This window comes from Monodelphis domestica, chromosome 2, assembly GCF_027887165.1.
Source record: "Monodelphis domestica isolate mMonDom1 chromosome 2, mMonDom1.pri, whole genome shotgun sequence".
Taxonomy (NCBI): Eukaryota; Metazoa; Chordata; class Mammalia; order Didelphimorphia; family Didelphidae; genus Monodelphis; species Monodelphis domestica.
The window spans coordinates 183642520-183667142 of record NC_077228.1 but is presented as its reverse complement, the minus strand read 5'-3'; positions in this window follow the sequence as shown (position 1 = coordinate 183667142).

Sequence of the window (24623 nt, the reverse complement as noted above, 5' to 3'; positions counted from 1 at the left end):
ACATAGCATGATATAATATAAAACATATTATATATTATATATTATATAAAAAATAGAATCATGATTATATTGTTGTAATTAATTATTATATTATCATTAACATATAATGTAATTATATAACACATCGAATTAATTATTATGTTATTATAAATGTTATCTATATTCTCACATTAGCTACTGCCTCGTCCTTCCCCTCCCCCCCAAGGCAGGTAATATTACATAGGCAGAAATACATACAATAAAATTCATGGGATCATAAGGGAAACCAATTACATTGAAATAGTCATCAAAATATTTGAAAGACAAATCTATTGAGTAAGCAGAGGCGGGGAATCTCTGATTTCCACCCCAATAGCCGCCTCCATTTTCTAGGTGAGGCCATTGAAGCCCGGAGAAGCTCTATAGGGAGGTGTGCTTCCTCCCCAAAATCCAGTGTTCTTAACCCTTCTCTAGATGTTGTTTTCTGTGTATCTTACAGTTTCTCCTACTATCGTGCCCCCGCCCTACCCCGTGAGCTCTCCAAGCACTCTGCCCCACACCCCCAATCCCTAACACGGAGCCGGCGGACAGTCTGACCAACCACAGGCTGGAAATCGAGCTCAGATTTGGAAAAAAACTTCTGTGGCCAAAAGGTTGGAAGAATTTCCTGAGACCTCTGGGAAGCCAACAAGCAGCCTGAGTTGGGCAGGGGAGAGGAACCCGGGCCAGACTCAGAACTCGCTGCAGCCAAGTGGACTCCGTGCCAAGGTCAGCTTTGGCACGGAGGGTTGTGCAGAGCTCAAGTAAGACGGGAGGTAGGCGCTGTAGCCAGACTTTGTCATCTTCTCTTCAGAGGCTGTGGGTCCCCATCGCCCTTCAGAAATGGAGCTGGAATCCCTTTCCAGTAGAAGGGTTTGCTACCTAAACACGGGGTGGGTATTAGAGACACCTGGATGGCTGGGCTTGCAGTCGGGAAGACCTGAGTTCAAATTCTACCTCAGACAACCGCAAGTGATTTAACCTATCATAGGCTTAGTTTACTCCTCTGTAAAACGGGAATAATAAGAGTTTCTACCTCACAGGGTTTTGTGAGGATCAAATGAGATAACATGTATAGTGCTTTGAAAACGATAAAGCACTATCTGTATTAGTATTATTTTTAGACTTAGCTTTATGAATACTATGGAAATACTTTTGTGTGCTTACATATATAACCCAGATTTAATTGCTTGAGAGCTTCAGAGGAGGAAGGGAGATAATTTGGATCATGTGACTTTGGAAAACTTAGGTGGCTAGTAAAAATAACAACATTTAAATAAATAAAATTTTAAAATAGCTTTAGATAGGATACAAGGTTCAATTGACTTGCTTTATTTTTTCCAATTTTTTTTCTTTTTAAAAATTTCCTTGATGGTTACATTAAGTATCTCCCTTTCTCTGTACCCTCCCCACACTACAGAAGGCATCTTTTGATCCCAAAAATGCATATTGAAACTCTAGCATGTTTCAAGTTATCAGTTCTTTCTCTGGAGGTGGACATTCATTCACTAATTATTCTTTAGACATTATTTCTATACACATCAACAAATTTAAGTAATTATTTTGTGACATTTTGCCCTTCATTCATTTTGCTTTTCACAATTTCAGGTTGGTATTTTCATGTTTTCAAAAACTAACCTGCTCATGGGAACTTGCTGGCCCAATCCCCCCCCCCCCATTTTGCAGACAAGGAAACTGAGAATTCCTGAGAAAGTCCCTTATTTGAGCTCACATAATGTTAATAATAATAACTAGCATATATGTAGTGCTCTAAGGTCTGCAGTGTTACAAATATGATCTCATTTTATCTTTACGAGAACTTTGGTAGATAAATGCTATTATTTTCTCCTATTTTTCAAATGAGGAAACTGAGGTAGATAGTTTAAAAAATTTGCCCAGGGTTATAAGTTTCTGATGCCAAATTTGAACTCAGATCTTCTTGATTCCAGGACTAGTGCTCTATGCATTGGGCCATCCAGGTGCAAGTTAGTTGACAGGTTAGACCAGAAGCTAGGGGTCCTAACTTCCAGTATAGTGGGGGGGTTTTCCCCTAATAACAAAGCCCATCTATATCCAAAAAGCCTATGCCAGATCTAGCCTTAGACATTTACTAGCTGTGGGACCCTGGGCAAGTCACTTAACTCTATCTCAGTTTCTTCATCTGTCAAATGAGTCAGAAGGAAATGGCAAACCAGCCCAGTATCTCTGCCAAGAAAACCCCAAATGGGATGAATCATGGAGCGCTAGATACAACAGAACCTCATCAGTAACTCATCTGTAGCCTGTGTCCAATTATCTGCTATTTTACATAGTTGGAACCTCCAAGAGGTATAGTCAGGCCCTTCTTGGAACTCAGTTACTTGTCCAAGATCACATAAGTGAGTACCAGAACTAGAATGTGAGCCCATGTTCTGATTTGCAGGCTCACAGCTATTTCCTCCTCTCTTTAACTGATGCTAATTTAAATGAGTACAGACCTTAAAGGAAAGAAAAGCAAATCCACATGCAAAGCCTAAAATGGTATTATCTTCCTGTCTCCCCAGCTCCAACCCTCTCATAAATCTTGCTTTCTTTATTTAGGATTTGTCCATTTAATTCAAGTCTGTGTCTACAGTCTCGCTCTCGTGCTGCTATGGGATGGTGCACTTAGAGACAGGAGAGGAGGTAGGGGGTTGATTCCTGGCTCTGATATTTATTAGCCACATGACCCTGGGCAAGTCACTTTAAAAGGTGAAATGAGACCAATAATACTTGCCCAACCTACCTCCCCTACCTATTGTGAATAAAGTGCTCTGTAAACCTGAGCCACGTGATAATGAAAGTTTTGTTTTGTCTGGACCCTAGAGTATGGGGCACTATCTAGTGTGGAAACCCTTTCTTGCCAACACCCATCAGCAACTCAGAGGGCAGCAAGGTAGCACAGTGGGCTTGGAGTCAGGAGCACCTGAGTTCAAACCTACTCTCAGACACTTACTAGTTGTATGACACTGGGCAAGTCACTTCTCCCTGTTTGTCTCAGTTTACTCATCTATAAAATGAGCTAGAGAAAGAAATGACAAAACTACTCCAGTATCTTTGCTAAGAAAAGTCCCTGCACCCTGTTTGCCTCGGTCTCCTCATTTGTAAAATGATCTAGAGAAGGAAATGGCAAACCACTCCAGTGTCTTTGCCAAGAAAACCCCCAAATGTGGTCAAAAGTCACTTCACCCAATTTGCCTCAGTTTCCTCATCTGTAAAATGAGCTGGAGAAGGAAATGGCAAGCCACTCCAGTATCTTTGCTAAGAAATACCCAAATGGGGTCATGCAGAGTCAGGAATGATTAAAACAACTGAACAACAATAAATACACATGTATGTATGTACACAAAGACATATAAGAATGTAAGTTCCTTGATGGCAGGGTTTGCTTCATTTTGGTCTTTCTCTCTAATACCTAGAGCAGTGTCCAGCACGTAGCAGACACTAAATAAAATGCTTATTCATTGGCTGAATAACTGGTTATTTAGAATTCTCTGGAGAACTGAGAAGTTGGGACTTACACATGGACACCAAGACCAAAGGCTCGAACCCAACTTCTTTTTGACTCCAAGAAGCAGCCCTCAGACCACTACGCTCCCTACCTCTCATCTGCAAGTTCCTATCATCCATCACCCATGAGCATAATGACTTTTCTGTGAATCAATTCATTCCTAACAACAGAGTCACAACAAAGTCTTGCTTTTGCCTGGGAATTCTTTAACTGTTGTGCACCCTGAATATACCTTTCCAGTGGAGGCCTCCGGTGTGACCAGGGCCATTTTGCCAAGCCTGCCTAAAAGAGAAGCATTTATAATAATTACTGTTACAAAGAGTGCCTCGTTGTATCTTCTTTGCAAGATGCTCTAAGCAGCTCTGGCCCTGCCTAGCCCTGGTTCCACCTCTTTTTGTCAAGAGTCCAACACTTGGTCCTCTCTTCTCTTTTGAACCCCAACATTATTCCAGATGGCATCACTTCCCCTGCCTAGAGCTAGGAATGGCTCTCCTGCATCCATCAGAGTGGGCACCACCACTCTACAGAACTCCTTCCTTTATTCGCTTATATCCTCTCTCTACAATAGTGTTTGCTCCTGTAGAACCTCCCTCTCAAGGGGGTGAGAAGCCTGTGCCCAGCTAGACTAGAAGCTTCCTGAAGGCCAAGGCATCTTCTTTTTCATTTTACGTGCTCCTTAGGCAAGGACACGTTTGCCCATGACCCCATCTCCCAATGCCTCTCCTATGCAACACGCTACAGGATTGTAGAGGAAAAGGTCATAGAGAGTGAATAGAGCCCTGAACTGAGATTCAAGAAAGTCTAGGTTCGAGTCCTTCCTCTGACACTTGCTGGCTGTAAGACCTGGGGGGGAGGTCACTTTATGGCTCTGAGCTTCAGTTTCCTTATCTGTAAAATGGGGATAACAATCTTTTCTGTCTTACTAATTTCTTGGGAGAATCAGAAAAGATAATAATGCATGCAAAGTGCTTGGCAAAGCTTTATGCATCATACGAATATCAGCTGTTAAAATGATAACCAGAATCTCTGCTGTGGGGGAGGAGTGAGGAAGAATGCAATTGGGAAGAGTCACATAGCTCAGAAAGTGACTGAAGCAAAAAAAAAAAAAATATATATATATATATATATATATATTAAACCCTTACCTTCCATCTTAGAATCCATACTAGTTATTGGTTCCACAGCAGAAGAGTGGTAAGGGCTAGGCAGTGGGGATCAAGTGACTTGCCCAGGGTCACATAACTAGAAAGTGTCTGAAGCCAGGCTTAAACCCAGGACCCCGCTCTCAATCCATTGAGCCACCCAATTTCCCCTTTGAAACAGAATTTGAACTCAGGCCAGTAACTCTAACCAAGTAGCCACCTTTTTGTCCAGGTGTAATTCTTATCCCCATTTTACAAATGAGGAACCTGAGGCAAGCAGGATTAAGGGGCTTGCCCAGGGCCACACAGCTAGGAAGTGCATAGTGGAAAGGTGCACAACATTTAAAGAATTCCTAGGCATACAAAAAGTTGGTTATGGCTCTGTCATTAGGATTGAATTAATTCACAGAAAAGTCATCATACTCATCGACGATGATAGGAATTTGAAGATGAGAGGCAGGATGTGTAGCTGACAGTCAGGAAGAATTTGGGTTCAAGTCCTCCTTACTGGTGACCAACTTCTCAGTTCCCCAGAGAACTCTAAATAATCCATTGTCCCTTGAATGGTAGGGTAAAGGGTCAGTGAGTTAAGCAATTCAACTTTATAAAGTCCCTACTGTGCAGCAGACACTATATTTGGGACCAGAAATTACAAAGAAAAAAAAAGAAAACAGCTTTTTCCCCAGATCCTCCTGCTAGGGGAATATTCTTCCCAGAAATACCCTGGAATGCCCCACCAGGGAAGGGGGCCAAAAATGGGAATGACACTTGGCACCAGCCCCAACATTTCAGGGGGAGATGGAGTCATGGAGTGACTGGCATTTAAAAATATCCATTTCCCCCACCCCATCCCCTACCACCACTGTTCTGGTGGCCTTAACCACATCAGCTCCCAGTAGGGAGAAAGGGAGCTGAGGCAGATAGTCTAAGTCTCTCCCTCTGGGAAGAACCCCTTTAATAATCCCTGCCCATCCTCCCCCTTCCCTCCTCCTCCTCCTTTTCCTCCTCCTCCCTCCTCCTCTTCCCTCTTCTTCCTCTCTCCTCCTCCCTCCTCATCCTCACCATCCCTCCTCCCTCCTCCTCCCTTTTTCTCCTCCTCCCCCTTCCTCCTCCTCTCTTCTTCTCCCTCCTCCTCCTCCTCCTCCTCCTCTTCTCCTCTTCCCCCTCCTCTTCCCCTTTCTCTCCTCATCGCTCCTTTCCCTCCTCCTCCTCTCCCTCTTCCCTCCTCCCATCTCCTCCTACCCCTTTTCCCTCCTCCTCCTCCTCTTCCCCCCTTCTCACTCCACTAGGCCTGTTCCCATGCTGGGAGCAGGCCTGCAGCCCGCTACATGGGCTAGGGGTGTGTAAAATTTTGCCTGAATAGGGCCCTATGTTCCCATAATTTATAGTGGTAAGTAATCTTATTTGCAAAGCAAGCCCTTACAGTTATAAAAAACAAGTTAATTGACTTGCATAAAAATCAAACATGTAAAAGTTTTCCATCTTAACACAGGCAGCACACTGGGCCCATTTGTACAATAGTTCTGATGTAGGGAGGGTTAGGTCTGGGCTACCTACGGCCTGGCATCTTTCAGAGCCCAAAATGGAATTTTAAACCCTGTCAGTGGCACATACCGAGGGGAGTGACTGAATTTAGAGGCAGTCACTCAACTAATTATACAACGTTTTATTTTTTCCTTGTGTCAATAAACACTCTGGGGCCTGACTTCTGACACTGGGTCCTAGAAGCCAATTAATAGGTGCTCCCAACGTATGACAGGGCTCACAGACAAGATGTCTTTTCTTGGAAAAGTGGACATCATGTTTCTTTTAATGAGTGTGAATGTGTGTGTGTGTGTGTGTGTGTGTGTGTGAGTTTCTTAATCACTGGCAACTTTGGGAGGGGAGGGGAAAGGGGGGGGCATAGAGGTGTCAAGGAATTCCCTGGCTCCCAGCTAAGTTATGAACAAGGACCAGGAGCTTGATTGAGTTTCTAGGATGGGATCCTCTGGTTTGGGTCTGCAACAGACAAGAAGCTTTGGATACAGCCACTCCAAAGATAAGATGGGAAAAGCCAGAGTGGGCACCCTGAGGACCAGTGGGGAAAATGGCGGGGTTTGAGGGAGATGGGGTGTTCCCAAGAGGACAATGCAACACGTGCTGTGGGGTGGTGGTGGAGAAAATCCAGGAACAATTCTTCATGTTTAATACTTTTCAAACAGTTTTGATATCCATGGTCTTCCTTATTTGTTTATAAGGACATAGATTTAGAACTCAGAGGGCATCTAGACCTAATTTCCGGGGCAACTAGGAGGCACAATGAATAAAGTATAAGGCTTGAAGTCAAGAAGATCCGAGTTTAATACAATTATTAAGTAACTGAGTCTTATACAGTTCCTAGTTGTATAACTCTGGACAAGTCACGTAACCCTGTTTGCCTCAGTTTCCTCATTAGTTAAAGGAGGATAATATAGCACCTGGGCAGCTGGGTGGCACAGTGGATGAATGCCAGCTCTAGAGTAGGGAAGACTCCAGGCTCAGACACTTTTTAAACTGTGTGACCCTGGGAAAATCATTTAATAACATTTGCCTCAATTTCCTCATTAATAAAATGAGGATAATTACAGTGCCTGGGCAGCTGTGTGGCACAGTGAAAAGAGTACCAGGTTTGGAGTCAGGAAGACCCCAGCCTTAAACATTTTTAACTGTGTAACCCTGAGCAAGTCACTTAACCCTTTTTGCCTCAGTTTCTTGATCTGTCAAATGAGCTGGATGAGGAAATGGCAAACCACTCCAGTACCTCTTCCCAAAAATCCCAAAATGAAGTCATTAAGAGTCAGACACAACTGAACAACAACAGAGTCCCAACTTTCTTATTTTTGCAGATAAAGAAACTGAGACCCATAGTATCAAGTGACTTGTCCCAGATTACATAGATTGCAAAGGGCATTGTTGGATGATCCTCAAAACAATTCTTGGTATAAGAAATGTAGTTACCAGATGACCCATTTTACAGATGAACACACCAAGATATAAAAGTGGTTCTCCAGCAAGTGGGTGGGGGAATCATGATGAGCACTAGTATTATCCAATTTCCAGTTTGGTTTTTCCACCCCTACCATGCCATCTGCCTTTTTTCCATTCTCCATGGGGAAAAGAAACAGTAGCCCAAGACACTGGAAATTGAGACAGGTGATAAATTTATTGGCTTTATTGCAGTATGAGAGAGGAGAGACACGAGAAATTCAGAAAAACTTGATTTACATGAATTAATGCACCATGAAATGGGCAGGACCAAGAGAGCTTGCACAATAAACATAATAAAGGAAAACAATGAGCATGTAAAGGAAAACAACACTGAAAGATATCAGAACTCTGATCCATGCAGGACCCAATCAAGACCTCAGACAACTGATGGTGAACCATCCCTTCCATTAGATTGGGAGTTCCTCAAGGACAGAAAATGTCTTTTACCTTTCTCTGTATTTCCATCACTTAATACAGTGCCTGACACAAAGTAGGCACTTAATAAGCATTTCCCTGACTGACTGATTACCTTCCTCCTCTCAAGAGAAAGGTGGTAGGTTCTCGGTGCAGAGTAGGGCATACATCATCACACATAATCAGTAAGTTGACTTGTTCTGCTTAATTGAGTTTCTTTTTTTTCATATTGGGAGTGGAGAGACAATCTCTGAGTATTGATAGCAATATTTTTTTTCAGTATCCACATAGCACTTATTTGAAAAGAGAATGACAAGTGATCAAGTATCTGGAGTAGTTAATGATCCCATGTTTGGAGGCAAGTGGATAGCACATGGAGATGGTTTCATTTAGGATAGTTGTTGTTCAGTTGTTTCAGTCATGTCCAATTCTTCTTGACCCTATTTGAGGTTTTCTAGGCAAAGATACTAGGGCAGTTTGCCATTTCCTTCTCCAATTCATTTTACAGATAAGGAAATTGAGGCAAACATGGTTAAATGACTTGCCCATAAGTGTCTGAGGCTAGATTTGAACTCAAGTCTTCCTGATTCCAAGCCCAGTATATATATATATATATGTCCACTATACCACTTAGCATCTTGGGTACTATTATTATCCTCATTTTACTAATGGGGAAACTGAGGCAAACAGGGTTAATTGACTTTCCCAGAGTCCCATAGCTAAGAAGTGTTTGAGACTGGATTTAACCTCAGGTCTTTCTGACTCCAGACCCATCCCTCTTTTTGCTCTGCCAACTAGCTGCCTTCATTAAGGGATAATGTTGTTATTGTCAAGCCATGGAAGATGACAGAGAACAACCAGAGTTGGTCAGAGAAGTCCTTCAACTGAAAGTCCAGAGAGTAGATTCTAGAATTGGTTTTGTCATTTATCAGCTCTGTGATATTGGGCAAGTAACACCACTTTACTCTGTCTTGGTTACCTCCTCCGTAAAAGAAGAAAATTCCATTGGATGATCTCTATGGTTCCTTCTACTTCTAAATCCATGAACCTCTGATCCTCTGATCCCATGCCTAGTTTTATTGTCATTGTTCATTGTTTTATTCATATCTGACTCTTTGTGACCTCATTTGGGTTCTTCTTGTCAGAGATACTGGAGCCGTTTGCCATTTCCTTCTCCAGCTCATTTGACAGATGAAGAAACTGAGGCAAAAAGGGTTACGTGACTTGTGCAGGGTCACTTGGCTAGGAAGCCTCTGAGGCTGGATTTAATCTCAAGTCCTCCTTTGTGCTACCTAGCTGATGAGGTGGGGGTACGGTTAGGAGGGGTCTTATTCTGCCCTCTTGTATAGCTATTTCACTGCATTGCATCCTACTTGAGCAATAGGCAGTCTGAGATGAAAGGCTTAGATGGCAGAATCCTCAATCTTCAGAGAAGGCATCCTTAGATTTCTCGACAAACTGGCCGATTTCTGTCCTTTCTCCACCGATGACAGGATGGAGATTGATGCCAATACCCAGCTAGCTGGCTAAAAGTGTACTCGAGTACCACACAGGCTGTCATGACAAACGACCTTTGCTGCTTATCCTGCACTGGCTGGGGATACCTCGCCGGCTTCATTAGCGCACCGTGGCTCACTGATTTTCATACTTATCCCACTACTTTCATTTGCTTTTGCACAGAGGGTAGGTCCCCATTATTTATGTTTGGAAAATGCATTCAGGCAGTTCCCAGAAGCACTTACAGAGCACTTACTTTATTGCTGGTTTATAAACTCAGGGCTCTGAAAAGTGAGGGATTGATGGCACCGGCTGGCATGTGGAACAGCCCAGGAAAAGGTAGGCGTGGAGAGAGTTTCCAGGAATGTCGAAGGAGATGCACTCCAGTGCAACCTCACAGGTCTGCACAGCCCTGGCCTTTATCCAACTTCTGCAGTTATTCAATCCTGGTCACCTCTACCAGGAGCTTTCAACTGGAAGAACTAGTCAGTCCCCCCAACCCTTCCATGATTCTCTTTACATACTCTACCTCCTTCCCACCCCCAGTTAGGCAGATTCTGACCAACAATTTAGCCTGGAAGGAGCCTCACTGGCTCACCAACCCATGGAAACCATGCTCAGAGGCAGTGAGTTTTAAGTGAGGAAGACCTCAGTCTCCCTCACCATTCTATAGACCTTAGAACAATAAAATTCGTATCTTGGGTGTGTAGGAAATTCAAGAAAATGTATAGCCTTAGCATGACTAGGATTCTCAAAACCAATGTCTAACCAAGAATACGATGCCTCGGATAAGAAGGATGGAATGTGGAGAGAGGTCAGCCTTGGCAAGGGATCAGGGTAGAGGCAGGCCAGGGTGGGATTCAGAAGAGGCATGGGAAGGTCTAAAGATCACACATCTGGGTGTTCTAATCTCACCCTGGAAAAATGACTTTTTTGTGGCTCATGATCAAGTGAAATTATGCTGCTTGTGATGGAAGCAAAAACCTGAAGGGTAATCATGAAAGAAAATTTAGGGAAAAAATCCTGACCATACAGACAAGTGATCTGAGAAACAGGATGATACCGTCATTGTGACATCTGATGCCACAAGTTAAAATTGCTCATGGCCTCTGACTAGAGATCGCCTCTAAATTGCAAGAAGAAAAGCCCTGCTTCCCCCTCCTTAGTTCCTGAATTGTCCTTGCCTCTCACTTATGTCTTCAGATCGCCTACTTTGCATCACTCATGATTCTGCACAGAATCATAGCACCTTTCTATGGTGCTTTCTATAGCTGGTGAAAGGAGAATTGCTAATATTCATCTCCATTTAATCTTGATGGGGCATGAAATTGTCAGAGCTACTTTTACCCCAATTATATCCTAACCCAAACACGTGTTTCCTTGGGCTAAAATGTAGTTACTCTTAGAGTTGTGTATGCCCTAAGTATTTACCGGTCCACATATGCTCTGGTTTAGTTGTTCTTTTCTGATGTATGTATATGCTTTACCAGGATGCTTGTGGCAATATATCCTGAGCTGAGAGATGAGAAGGGGAAATCAGGAAAGATGGCAGAAACAAAAGTAATGTTATTTATTATCTTGGGGTAGCACAGATCACCAAAAAATGGTGTAATAACGAGTATTTGTTTCATGGTGGTGGCCAGCTTCTATTTTGTCCTGGGAAAGCAGAGATTTAAAATACATTTTAAATAGCCTATCTTTAAATTATGTCAATAATTTTTTCTTTTTCTTTTTTGGCAGTAGGGATAGAAGGAGAGGGGCCTGATTCAGACCTGTATTTCCATAGAGATCAGGAATTTTTAATGTCAAAACTCTCCACTAAAAAAGCTACTCATCTGTCATTTCTAGCCCTTGTGAGTTGTTTGAAATCACCAAGAGGTGACTTTTCTTGCCAATTGTGGCATCATAGTTTCAGTGATGTGTCTTTTTTTTTAACCCTTACCTTTTGTCTTAGATTCAATACTAGGTATTGGTTCCAAGGCAGAAGAGCAGTAAGGGCAAGGCAATGGGGGTTAAATGACTTGCCCAGGGTCACACAGCTAGGACGTATCTGAAGTCAGATTTGAACCTAGGACCTCCCATCTCTAGGCCCAGCTCTCAATCCACTGAGCCACCAGCTACTCCCTTCAGTGATGTTTCAGAGGCAATCATTGAACTTGAGGCTTCCTCTCTCCTCTGCACCATGGACCTTCTCAATAAAGGTTCTGATGTTATTGCTAATAGCAATATTAATTATAATTATGTAATATAATAATTATATATTGTATCATTATATGCAATATCTATAATGATATAATAAATCACATGTTATTATATCATGCATGATGTAATGATATATTAACTATAATAATAACTTTAAAGTTCAATCTATTGTCCTTGCTAGGAAGGGCAAAGGAATATAATGACAATGTAGAAAAAGTCAGGCAGGGTGATGAACAGCAGGGACTTTATGTGCACTGAGACCATTATAGAAGCCATGAAAACCTGGAAGGAACCTAGAAACAATGGCCATTAGACTTTTGCAAATCACTAAATGGGTTGGCATCCCAACCCATGTGATGCAGTTGCTTCTAGGAATCAAAGAAATAGATGGAGTACCTCAGACACTTCCTTGCTGTGTGACCCTGGGCAAGTCACTTAACCTCAGTTGCTTAGCTGATACAGTTCTTTTGCCTTAGAATTGATACTAAGTATTGATTCTAAGACAAAAGGTAAGGCTTAAAATAAATAAATTCATTATGAAATAAATAAATAAATAAAATTTATTAGGGAATGAACAAATAAATAAATAAAATAGAGAGGGGGCAGCTGACTAGCTCAGTAGATTGAGAGCCAGGCCTAGAGACAGGAGGTCCTAGATTCAAGTCTGGCCTCAGATACTTCCCTAGGCAAGTCACTTAACCCCCATTGCCCAGTTCCTACCACTCTTCTGCCTTGGAACCAATACACAGTATTGATTCTAATGTGGAAGGCGAGGGTTTGCTGTTTTTTTTAGGTAAAGAGGGTAGCATAGGGTGGTAATCACATCCTACTTGAAACCATGATAGTAATCCACTTTCATGGAAGCCAGCAGAACAATTGGTACTTCTTTATGTCATAGTACCACAAAAAGGCAAGATCTACCAGAATAAATCAGAAATACCCCAACCCCACCTGCCAGAAATGCTTTGCTGCAGATGGTGCTAACCACTAAAGTAGTTTTACCATAAGGGTGCATGAAATGGACTAAAGACACAAACCCTTTCATTATATGCCAGTACTATATCACAACCAAATTGGAAACAGATCTTACCAATTATAAGCAAGGGCTCCATGCTGGATTTTTTTCCCATAGTCATCTCAGCACCAAGTCACACAACAAAATACAGCCATCTAGTATAGTGAAATGATAAGAAATAATTCCATCCCTAATTCTAGATCAGATGACATAAAAGATGAAATTAAAGGGTTACTAAAATCTGAAGAAGGAAAAAAGCAGCTGAAGTCATTGAAAATCCTGATTTGACCCAAGCTAGGTAAAATTTTACCAAATAAAAATGCAGATGATGAATGCCAAGCTAATGTCTCAAACAATCTTGAAAAAGCACTGGGGGCCCTTAGATTGGAATTTCTAAAAGTTCTTCTTAAATCATGGTAGGAATTGAATTAACTGATTAATTATGCTAAAACAATCAGTTTTAAAAGTTAACATTTGCTATAACCACCATGAATGATAGATTGAGAATGACATTCTCCCATAGTATTGAACAGAAAGTGTGAAAACATTTCAGGACCTGTGGTGCCCATTGTCATGATAAGAACCACAGGAGAAAAGATGGTACCATCAAGAATACTACCAAGGACAGGGAGCAAACACTACCCAGCAGAAGAAAGAGAGAGCTAGTGCAGATCTGAATAAAGGCATCAGAAGATTTCATCAGCATCTAGCTATTATGCACAGTAAAAAAATAAAAATAAAAACCTGAACATCATGTTATTTTTTTAAAAAGTAACCAAAAGAAGTATGCAGAATGGAAACAGGACAACAGAAGTATAGCAGAAATTCTAAACTCCTTTAATCAGTAATTAAAAAAGCAAAAATTAAAAGCTACAGTGATATAAGAATTCAAAAGGGGAAGCTAGGTGGCTCAATGGATTGAGAGCCAAGTCTAGAAATAGGAGGTCCTAAGTACAAATCTGGACTCAAACACTTCCTAGTTGTGTGACCTTGGGCAAGTCACTTAAACCCTATTGCTTAGTCCTTATCACTTTTTCTGGCTTGGAACCAACACACTGTATTGATTCTGCCTTGGAATTGATACTAAGCATTGATTTTAAGACAGAAGGTAAGGGTTAAAATAAAATAGATAAAGGGTAGCTGAATAGTTCAGTGGATCAAGAGACTGTAAGAGTTTTTTAAAAAGAACTCAAAGCAGAAAATAAGGCAAAATAAAAAATTCAATATCAGTCACTTTTCCACAGAGGACTTGAGAAGCAAAGAAATCAGAAGAGAAAAAGGACTTCAAAAGAAGAAAGATGAGGGACATTTCTGATTATATTTTTGGTCACTAGAAGTCCAAACCAACAAAGATGCAATTTGAATCAAAGAAGAAATAAAATATGTTGGGTGCTGATATTACGTTGAATAACATAAATTAAATCAAGAAAGTTGACTAACACTGATTTTTCTGGGAAACTAGAAAGTCACAGGAAACCCACACAAGGCTTATAATATTTGGCTCAAATACTTCAGAATGGTAGAAGAATTATTAGTGAAAGATATATACATTTTTTGTATAAAGCATTCATAATCTCTATCACAAAATTATAAACACCTACAAGAAAACAATATGTTGTCTGAACTAAAAATAGGGCAAAAATAGAGAATGTCAAAAGCCCTGGGGATTTTAAAATCGACATAATTAATTTAGTAAGAATTGAACAAGCTGTCCAAAGTATCATAACATTTACGCTGCCTAAAGAATTTGATTCAGTTCCACATTCATGGTTTATTCATGTACTGTAAATATAGATGTGTGTGTGAATTTGAGCCAAATATAATAAGGATGCTAGAATATGGTGTCATTGATTCTCTACCTAAAACATATTGCCAACAAAATAAAATTAAGACTATAGTTGTTCATTACAAGTATTTTGTTTCTCTTTCTTTTTCCTACAATGGAAAGGGAGAGGTGGGAAGAAAAAGGAAATAACTTTTTGTTAATTAGGAAATAAAATAAAAAATTTAAAACATAAACAACACTGAATAAAACATGATATTTTTTCTGGAGACACTTCAAGACCATTATGGTTATGAATTATCATCTCACCAAAACAAAACTAAGTGTGATGTCCAAGTTAAAGAGGGAATGAAACTAAAACATGTTATTATCACTTGTTGTATATGGATGACATCAAACTATTTGGCTCCACTGAAAAACACATTAAACAGCTCCTTCATCTTGTGGAAGTACTCTCTAGTGATGTCAAAATGTCATTTGGACTCAATAAGTGTAAAATTCTCAATGTATGCCAAAGAAAGACAGAGGCTAAAGGTTTCAAGCTTGAATCCAGAAGTAAAATTAAACCACTATTCAGAAAAAATCCTTACAGACACCAGGCAAAAGCAACTAAGAAAAAATGCTATCAAAGAGAAAGTTGGAGCTGAATATGTTAAGAGACTTATTGGCATCCTGAAATCAAAGCTCACGGAGAAGAAAACATTTTTAAAAATTAACCCCTATGAAATACCAGCACATACCTTCAGAACGATAAGAATAATAAATTATAATGAATTTGGAAAGTGCCCTAACCAAAAAAGAAAGATGTTAATGAAACAGGATGACAGAGATAATTCCTACCTTATTCCATTTCCATGCTTGCTAAATGCTAAAGGCCCATCACCTTTAGATGTGACCCTAAGAAAGATTGCCAAAGAGGAATAAAGGAATTGTTAAAATTCTCAAAACAACTTATAAACAGGTAAAAAAATACTTTTGGAACAAATAGATATCATTTGGCCAGGCAATAGTAAAGACTGATAACAGGTACACATCATTGGATTTTCTATTATAACTGAAAATAGTGGTTTACATTTGAAATAGTACCCATCCAAATATGGAATCAAAAAGTCCTTCCTGGTTGGTATCCACAAGAATTAAGACAATACAATGTCAACAAAGAAGTGTAAATTTAATGACTGAGTCATACAGATTTGTTTATAAAAACATGATGGCAGTTCAGGCAGTTCAGAAATTACAGAAACGTTATCCTTAAGTGAGCTGGATTTAATGAGGAATGCAGATTATGCAAGAAACTGTGCTATATGATCACTGCATGCTATGGAAATTTGAATACCTGCTAAATACCTAAATTATTTTACAATCTGATAACTAGGATTATAAATCAGAAACTCACTGTCTTTCATGGACCAACAGATGACAAATCCCCATCTTGCAAACAGAGACCTCAAAATAGCCTGGAGAACACAGCCAATAAACCTCACCAGATCAGGAGCATCATGCCAGACCAGACTGTTGCCACACAATCATTCTGACATAATACGGATGCACACAAACTTAAGAAAACTGCTTTAAATAGAAGCACTAGGCCAAATACTCATAATCTCTAAGGTAGGTAGAAAGGAAAGCTTTCAAAGTATAAAAACCTAGCAAAACCTAGCAACTGAAATCAGGCAAGCATGGAAATGGAATAAGGTAGGAATTATCTCTGTCATCCTGTTTGCTACCAGGGTTGTCCTGGAGATGCCTCAGTGAGCTTACAGAAAATGAGTTTATATTCAGATACTTTCATTCAATTGCAAAAAGCATTTGTTGTTGTCTGTGCAATAGTCTTCAAAACTCTGAATATGGAAGAATAAAAGTAAAACAGAAATTTGTTCTCAGACCATTCCTAAATCAATTCCAAAGAAAAATATGAGAACAAATAGTAGTAACAGCAACAGCAACAGTAGTAGTTGTAGTAGTTGTTGTTGTCATTGTAATAGTAGAGTAGCAGTAGCAGTAAATGGACTGACTGACACAATGGTCCATCAAACATTAAACAAAAGAATTAATAGTAGGATAGAGTATTCACATTTATATAGTACTTTCAAACTTTCAAGCTTATTCTTTTTCCCCACTTGGACTTGAGTAGTGTAAACATTTACAATCAACAGTGCCTTTATGGATTTATTTTCCTAAAGCCCCTCCATTTGCCATTTTCAATTTTTTTCAACTTTTTGAATCTGATGGATATGAGGCAGAACCTCAGGATTGCTTTAATTCACATTTCTCTATTAGTTTGGGGGAACTTTTTTATTTCTTTACCATATTTTGCATCTGTCTCTACAAATAGCACTTATCTTGCCTGGAAGCTTCCCATGGAATCCTAGAGCTAGAAGGAATCTCAGGGGATCATCTACCTGCAGTGCCCCAAACAAAGGACTGATTTCAAACCATCCTGGCCAATTGGCCCACTTTTCCTCCAAAAATCTACAAGTAAGGGTCTCTGTAATCTCCCTTGTAGACAGGATATTTTTTCTCTCCTGTTGTGAATTTTAATTTTACTCCACCTGCTTAGCCTTTATAATTCTAGCAACCAGGAATGTAAACACCCCCACTTAAGGATTAACTGTAGAGGAGGATGGCCTATGACCAACATGTGCTAGCCAGTGGCAAATCAGAAACAACTGACAGACTCCTTGGGCTGCCCTAAGCCAAGCTTAAACTACCATTGGTACATGTGAGACGCAGGAAGTGATGTAAAGAACTGCCTATTTATTTTGTGTCACTTCCTCTCTCCATCTCTCTCTCAGCAGCATTGGCTCAGCAACATTGGGAGCTCTGGGCAGCATTTTGGCATGCTTGTGGGTTTTGGTTCTGTAGCGTGGTTTAGGTGAGGCGTCTTCCCTGAGCGACCTCGATGAGTGGTAAGGCTGCTGATTCCTCCCTTCCTTGGCCTCCTGAAAAGGCACTATCCTCTGAGGAAGCCCCTCATCTCGGAGGAGACCTCGTGACTGGAAGCCAAGCTATATGTAATCTTCTGAGAAGGCCCCTTGGCTGAGGCCTCTGAACTCCCTTTGACTTACTCCAGGCTGGAGAAAATCTTATACCCCTTTCCCTCTTCTTCTTCTTAATTTCTTCCTACTATTGTAATTAAACCACCATAAACATCCCAAACTGACTTGAGTATTTTATTGGGATTGAATTTAAATCCCTGGCAGCCACTAATATAATATATTCAGACAACTACCCTAATTTTTACCCTTAACACTATCTAATCTAAATTGTAATAGAATAATAAAGAATAGAAAATTTTTAAAGCCCTCACCTTCCATCTTAGAATTAATATTGCATATTGGTTCCAAGGCAGAAGAGCTGTAAGGGCTAGCTAATTAGGGTTAAGTGACTTGCCCAGAGTCACAATGATAGGAAGTGTCTGAGGCCAGATTTGAAACTAAGACCTCCCATCTCCAGACATGGCTCTCTAGCTACAGAATCGCTTAGCTGACCCCAAGAATAGAAAAATAGAAAATATAGAAATTATGATGGGGATATGATTAGGGATGTAGACTCTAAATGATAACACTAGTGCAAATATTAATAATATGGAAATAGGTCTTGATCAATGACACATGTAAAACCCAGTAGAATTGCATGTTGGCCATGGGAGGGGGAGGAGGAAAGAGGAGGGAAAGAACATGAATCTTGTAACCATGGAAAAATATTCTAAATCAACTAATTAAATAAAATTCTCAAAAAAAAGAAAATATAGAAATTATATTGAAAAATTGTTAAAAATAAAAAATTTAAAACCTTTCCTATTATCTTATAATAAATACTAAGTATTGTTTCCAAGGAAAAAGAGCAGTTCTAGGGAATGGGGTTAAGTGATTTGCCCAGGGTCTATCCTCGGAGCCACTAGCTGCCCCAAAGAAAAGAAATTAAAAGGAAACATTTCCATAACATATGAAGGTTTGCAAAGTCCTTTACATATATCATAGGATAATCCTATGAGATGGATTTAACAATTCATATTTTACCAAGGAGACAGTTGAGGTCTAAAGAGACTTGCTCAAGATCATATTCAAGGAGAAGTTTTAAGCCAGGTCTCTCCTAACTCCAGTTCCAGGGCTGATTGTTCAGTCATTTCAGTCCAGCTCTTCAGGACCCCATTTGGGATTTTCTTGGCAAAGATCCTGGAGTGGGTTGTCATTTCCTTCTCCAGTTCATTTTATAGATAGGGAAACTGAGGCAAGCAGTGTAAAGTGACATGTCCAGGGTCACACAGCTATAAGTATCTGAAGCCAGATTTTAACTCAGAAAGATGAATCTTTCTGGTTCCAAGCCTAATACATTCTCCTTTGTACCACCAGTTCCAGTGCCCAGTTCCAAAAACCCATGGCATTAAATCTGAATGGAAACAGGACCCCTCTGGGCCACATGTTGACTTATAAAATCATGTATGAATATTATCTATGTCTTATTATTTTTCAATTTATTTTGTTAAAATATTTCCCAATTACATTTTTAATCTGGTTTGGGCAGCACCTGAGAGCACTGCAGCCCACATGTGCCATAGTGTTTGACCCCTCTGCCTCTCCTCTGTGTTGGTGGAGGGATAGCCCAGCTAGAGATTGGACCAAGATCTGTTTTAGGCAATAAATGTGCTGCCAAAGAGTTTTTTTTTTATTTTTTCCCCAACAACAACAAGTTTATTAAGTACCTACTTTGTGACAGGTACTATGCCAAGTGCTTAGAGCCGGTGTTTATTGCTTGCTTGATTTATTTGGGGGAGGGGCATTTTTTGTTTGTTTATTGTTTGTTTGTTTTGGAGATTTTATTTAATTAATTTAGGATATTTTCCAGGGTTACAAGATTCATGTTCTTTCCTTCCTCTCTTTCCCCTCCCCCTCCCATAGCCAACATGCAATTCCACTGGGTTTTACATGTGTCATTGGTCAAGACCTAAATCCATATTATTAATATTTGCACTAGGGTGATCCTTTAGAGTCTACATCCCCAATCATATACCCATCAACCCATGTGATCAAGCAGTTGTTTTTCTTCTGTGTTTCTACTCCCACAATTCTTTCTCTGGATGTGGATAGTGTTCTTTCTCATAAGTCCCTCAGAATTGTACTGGATCATTGCATTGCTGCTAGTTAGAGCAGTCCATTACATTCAATTGTACCACAGTGTATCAGTCTCTGTGTACAATGTTCTCCTGGTTCTGCTCCTTTCACTCTGCATCAATTCCTGGAGGTCATTTCAGTTCACATGGAATTCCTTCAGTTAGTTATTCCTTTCAGCACAATAGTATTCCATCACCAAAAGATATCATAATTCATTCAGTCATTCCCCAATCAGAGGGCATCCCCTCATTTTCCAATTTTTTGCCACCACAAAGAACACAGCTATGAATATTTTTGCACAAGTCTTTTTCCATATTATCCCTTTGGGGAACAAACCCAGCAGGGCTATGGCTGAATCAAAGGGCAACAGTCTTCTAACACCCTTTGGGCATAGTTCCAAATTGCCTTCCAGAATGGTGGGATCAATTCACAACTCCACCAGCAATGCATTAATGTCCCTATTTTGCCACAACCCCTTCAACATTCATTACTTTCCTTTGCTGTCATGTTAGCCAGTCTGCTGGGTGTGAGGTGGTACCTCAGAATTGTTTTGATTTGCATTTCTGTGATTATAAGAGATTTAGAACACTTTTCATGTGTTTATTGATAGTTTTGATTTCTTTATCTGAAAATTGCCTATTCATGTCCCTTTCCCATTTATCAATTGGGGAATGGCTTCATTTTTTTGTACAATTGATTTAGCTCCTTATAAATTTGAGAAATTAGACCTTTGTCAGAGGTTTTTGTTATAAAGATTTTTTCCCAATTTATTGCTTCCCCTCTAATTTTGGTTGCATTGGTTTTGTTTGTACAACCGCAGTTTTTTAATCCAAGTTCTAAATGCACTAACGAAAGTCCAACAGAGAACCTTCTAGTAAAATGAAAGCTCAACTCTTCTTTTATCTGTGTCAACCTGGACCTGCTTCATACAATGTTTCTAGTGACTAATGAAATAATATATGTAAATTGCTTTGTAAGTATTAAAGCACTATATAAGTGTTTATTATTACTTCTATAATATTGTAATAATAGTAATGATGTACCTAGGTGGTACAGTGGATGGAGCTACTGGCCTGAAGTCAGGGAGACATAAGTTCAAATCTGTCCTCAAACAACCCTGGACAAATCGTTTCACCCTGCCTGCCTCAGTTTCTTCATCTGTAAAATGAGCTGAAGAAGGAAATTACAAACTACTCAAGTATCTTTGCCAGAAAGAGCTGGACATGACTGATATGATTCAATAAAAACAACAGCATTATTATTGTCATATAATGAATTTGGTTAAAGTAGGGTAGATGCCTCTGTACTTCTGGGACTTTTCCTCTTACAGCTTTTTAACCTCAACCTTAAATCTTATTTATCTTGTATTAACTCTGAATTATCTGCTTAAGTACATAATCAAAATCCAAATATAATCCCAGTTCTTACTATCCCAACCCAGGGGAATCCAGGCTACTCTGGATACAATTATTCACATTAATTATAGCCAAACCCAGTCAATTCAAGGTGACAAATATTTAGGAAAGGCTTTCTATGTGCAGAGAACTGGGAGAGATAAAAAGTCCAGATAAAGACCTTGTCCCCTTTTTAATAGGCTTGAAGTCTAGTTGGAGGAAATGACATAGATCCTAGGAATACTGGTCTGTTTTGGTCTTTGTTTCTCTAGTGCCTACCAAATTACTCAGCATACAGTAAGAATTTTTTTTTTTAAAACCCTTACCTTCTGTCTTAAAATTAATACTAAATCTCGGTTCTGAGGCAGAAGAATGGCAAGGGCTAGGCAAATGATATGAAGTAACTTGCCCAGCTAAGCTAAGAAGTGTCTGAGGCCACACTTGAACCCAGAACCTCCCACCTCCAGGTCTGGTGCTCTATCCACTGAGTCATCCAGCTGTCCCCAGGAGGAATTTAATAAATACTTTTCCAATAAGATAGGATCAAAGAGTCACAGTTGAAAGCCACTTCAGAGGCCATCTAGTCCAATCCCCTAATTTGATAAAAGGAGGAAATTGAGATACAATGAGCTTAAGTGATTCACCCAAAGCCATATTCACAATGAGAGAGGTAAGATTTGAACCTAAGTCTTCAGACTCCACATTTCTTGTTCATTTCCATTGAACCACATTGCCTCTCATGAAGGCATGAAATACAATCAGAGAAAGGAATTTTTTGTTAATATAATCCCAAGACCATTGATCCAGAGCTGGAAGGAACCTCAGAAGTCATTGTAATCTAATTTCCCCCTTTTATAGATGAGATAACTGAAGGAAAATACCCACACAGGTGGTCTATTCTCCTGGAAGTTCATATAGAAATTGTATTTTTCCCATAATAGTCCTGCCTGGATGTTTGCCTCATTGTAGAATAGTAGCAGCTAGACAGAATGATATAAGCTTTGGTAGGATCTATCACAGCAAAAAGACTTTGAAGATTAGATGAGTATGAGAGTGTGTGTGTTTGTGTGTGTGTGTGTGTGTGTGTGTGTGTGTGTGTGTGTGTGTGTGTGTGTATTCCAAAGAGTAGCCTCCATAAATTGGGAAAGACTGGTCACTAGAAGGTTTACTATCAGGTAATGAATTTTAGGAAGTCACAAAGATCATCCACTAAGATGCTGTGTGGCTGCCATCTTTGTCAGTGAAGGGAGTACCCACCCTAACAAAATCCCAGTTCTCAGAAGGATTGAAATCAGTTCAATTTGTAGAAATCAAATCCTATTTCCTAATGGGTTCCCGAGGTAATTTCAGAGTTGTTTTGTCTTCGTGGATATCCAGTTGGTAATCTCCTGGGATTTTAACTCCTGGAAACCAAGATCAGCCCCCATACCATCCCATTTTCTTAAACGAGGTACATAAGTCATCTAGCCCAAAATGAACTATTTCCTAAATAACTAAATAGATATTGTTTTGTTTTGATTCATTCACCATTTTGGACTATTATCCCATGTACAGGTAGAGGGCTAACTAGGTTCATAGATGTGACCATGACGGTCCTGTGTGTGACTTAGAGAATTTACATGCATTCCATAGTTCTGACTGTGCTGTGTGCATGCAAGCAATGCAAAGGAGGAAGTTACCTACTCCCAGGAAATCAGAAGAAGATGGTTATCAAGACCAGAAAAAATGGACACTCAGAGCCCAGTTCTGGACAAACTCATAGACATATCATTGCCTCCACAGCAACAAAGGAAGATGATGTCATGTGCAATCTGTTCCTTTAACAATCTCTCCCCTCTTTTCCAAACCCAAGCCCCAAGCCCTGTACAGCCCTCTAGTACAGATGTGGAACAGCTGTTAGGAATGGCATTTCCCACTACTCCCTCCACCTGAGGAAAGTTTAGCCAGACGCAACATAAATACAGATAGTGCAAGTTGCTCAGATCGTATAGACCTAAGAAGAATATGAAATATCTATCCAGCAGTTTACAAAGGTTTTTTTATGTTTTAAATATTTGTCAAAATGTATTTACGACGGGCAGCAAGGTAGTGAGGTAAACAGAGCCAGGCTTGGAGGCAGGATGTCCTGGGTTGAAATCTAGCCTCAGAAACTTCCTAGCTGGGAAACACAAGGCAAGTCACTTAATCCCCATTGCTAGCCCTTACTGCTCTAAGACAAACGGTAAAGGCTTATTTTTGTGATGTGTTTACAAGTCTTCCTTTTGTTAGCATTACTTTTGTGGTAGGGTAAATAAATAGCTATCCTATACCTGATATTGGCTACTTTGTACAGCGATTACCTTTCTAGAAAAGATCTAGTTAATTCTTTTGGGGGGTAAAACCATACCTAAACTTGATTTTAAGAGTTTTTTTCATACCTAATCTTCCTGGAAGATTGATCTACAGGATAGAATACTAGGGGAGATAAAATGAGCCAATGAGTGGAAGAAAGTCTGGCTTTTTTTCCTCTTCAGGGGTCAGGCTTTACAAGATTAAATTGAGATCTGCTAAAACTCAGAGCTAGAGACCCTTATAACAATGAGCCCCTTCTGAACCAATGGATGTATAAGTGATGCTTATATAATATAATACGTATTATATGATATATAATGATGTGGGGGGCAGCTGGGTGGCTCAGTGGATTGAGAGTCAGGCCTAGAGACTGGAGGTCCTAGGTTCAAATCTGGCCTCAGACACTTCCCAGCTGTGTGACCCTGGGCAAGTCACTTGACCCCCATTGCCTAACCCTTACCACTCTTCTGCCTTGGAGCCAATACGCAGTATTGACTCCAAGACGGAAGGTAAGGGTTTAAATATATATATATATATAATGATATGGAGAAAATTTGAGGCAGTGGAAAAAGCACTGCTTTGGGCATAAAAGGACCCATATTCAGATCCTAGCTCTGTGACTTACTCCTTGAGAGATTCAGGAAAACCATTTGCTTTCCTACCTCATCTGTAAAATGAAGAGTTTTGACAAGCTCTCTTCTAACTCCAAAACTGATCTTATGAAATTTAGATTTACTAGATGAAGCCAGGCTGATGGCAGGGTTTAGAGGCTCACTTATCCTCCATCCATCCATCTGAGGAGAGAAGTCACAGCTCAGCAGCTAAGATCTTGAACTTTCTGCAAGAAAATGAGCAATATAGTCAGTCTCAACTATAGGAAAAGTCTAGGAGCCTATATTTGGTTATGTGTTATTCACTAGAGGGACTTTTGGTTGAATGTAGCCCAAGTATCAGAGAGGAAAGCTTGATTAAAAACAAACTGGAAAAGAATCTCACCACAGTAGTGCCTCTGACTGGAGCTTAAAGAATACTTTCTTTCTCTCTTTTTCTTCCTTTCTTTCTCTTCATTCTTTCCTTCCTTTTTTCTTTTCTTAATTTCTGTTTTTTTCTTATTTTCTTTCTTCTCTTTCATCCTTCCTTTCTTACATTCCTTTCTTTTTTCTTCTTTTTTTTTAGCA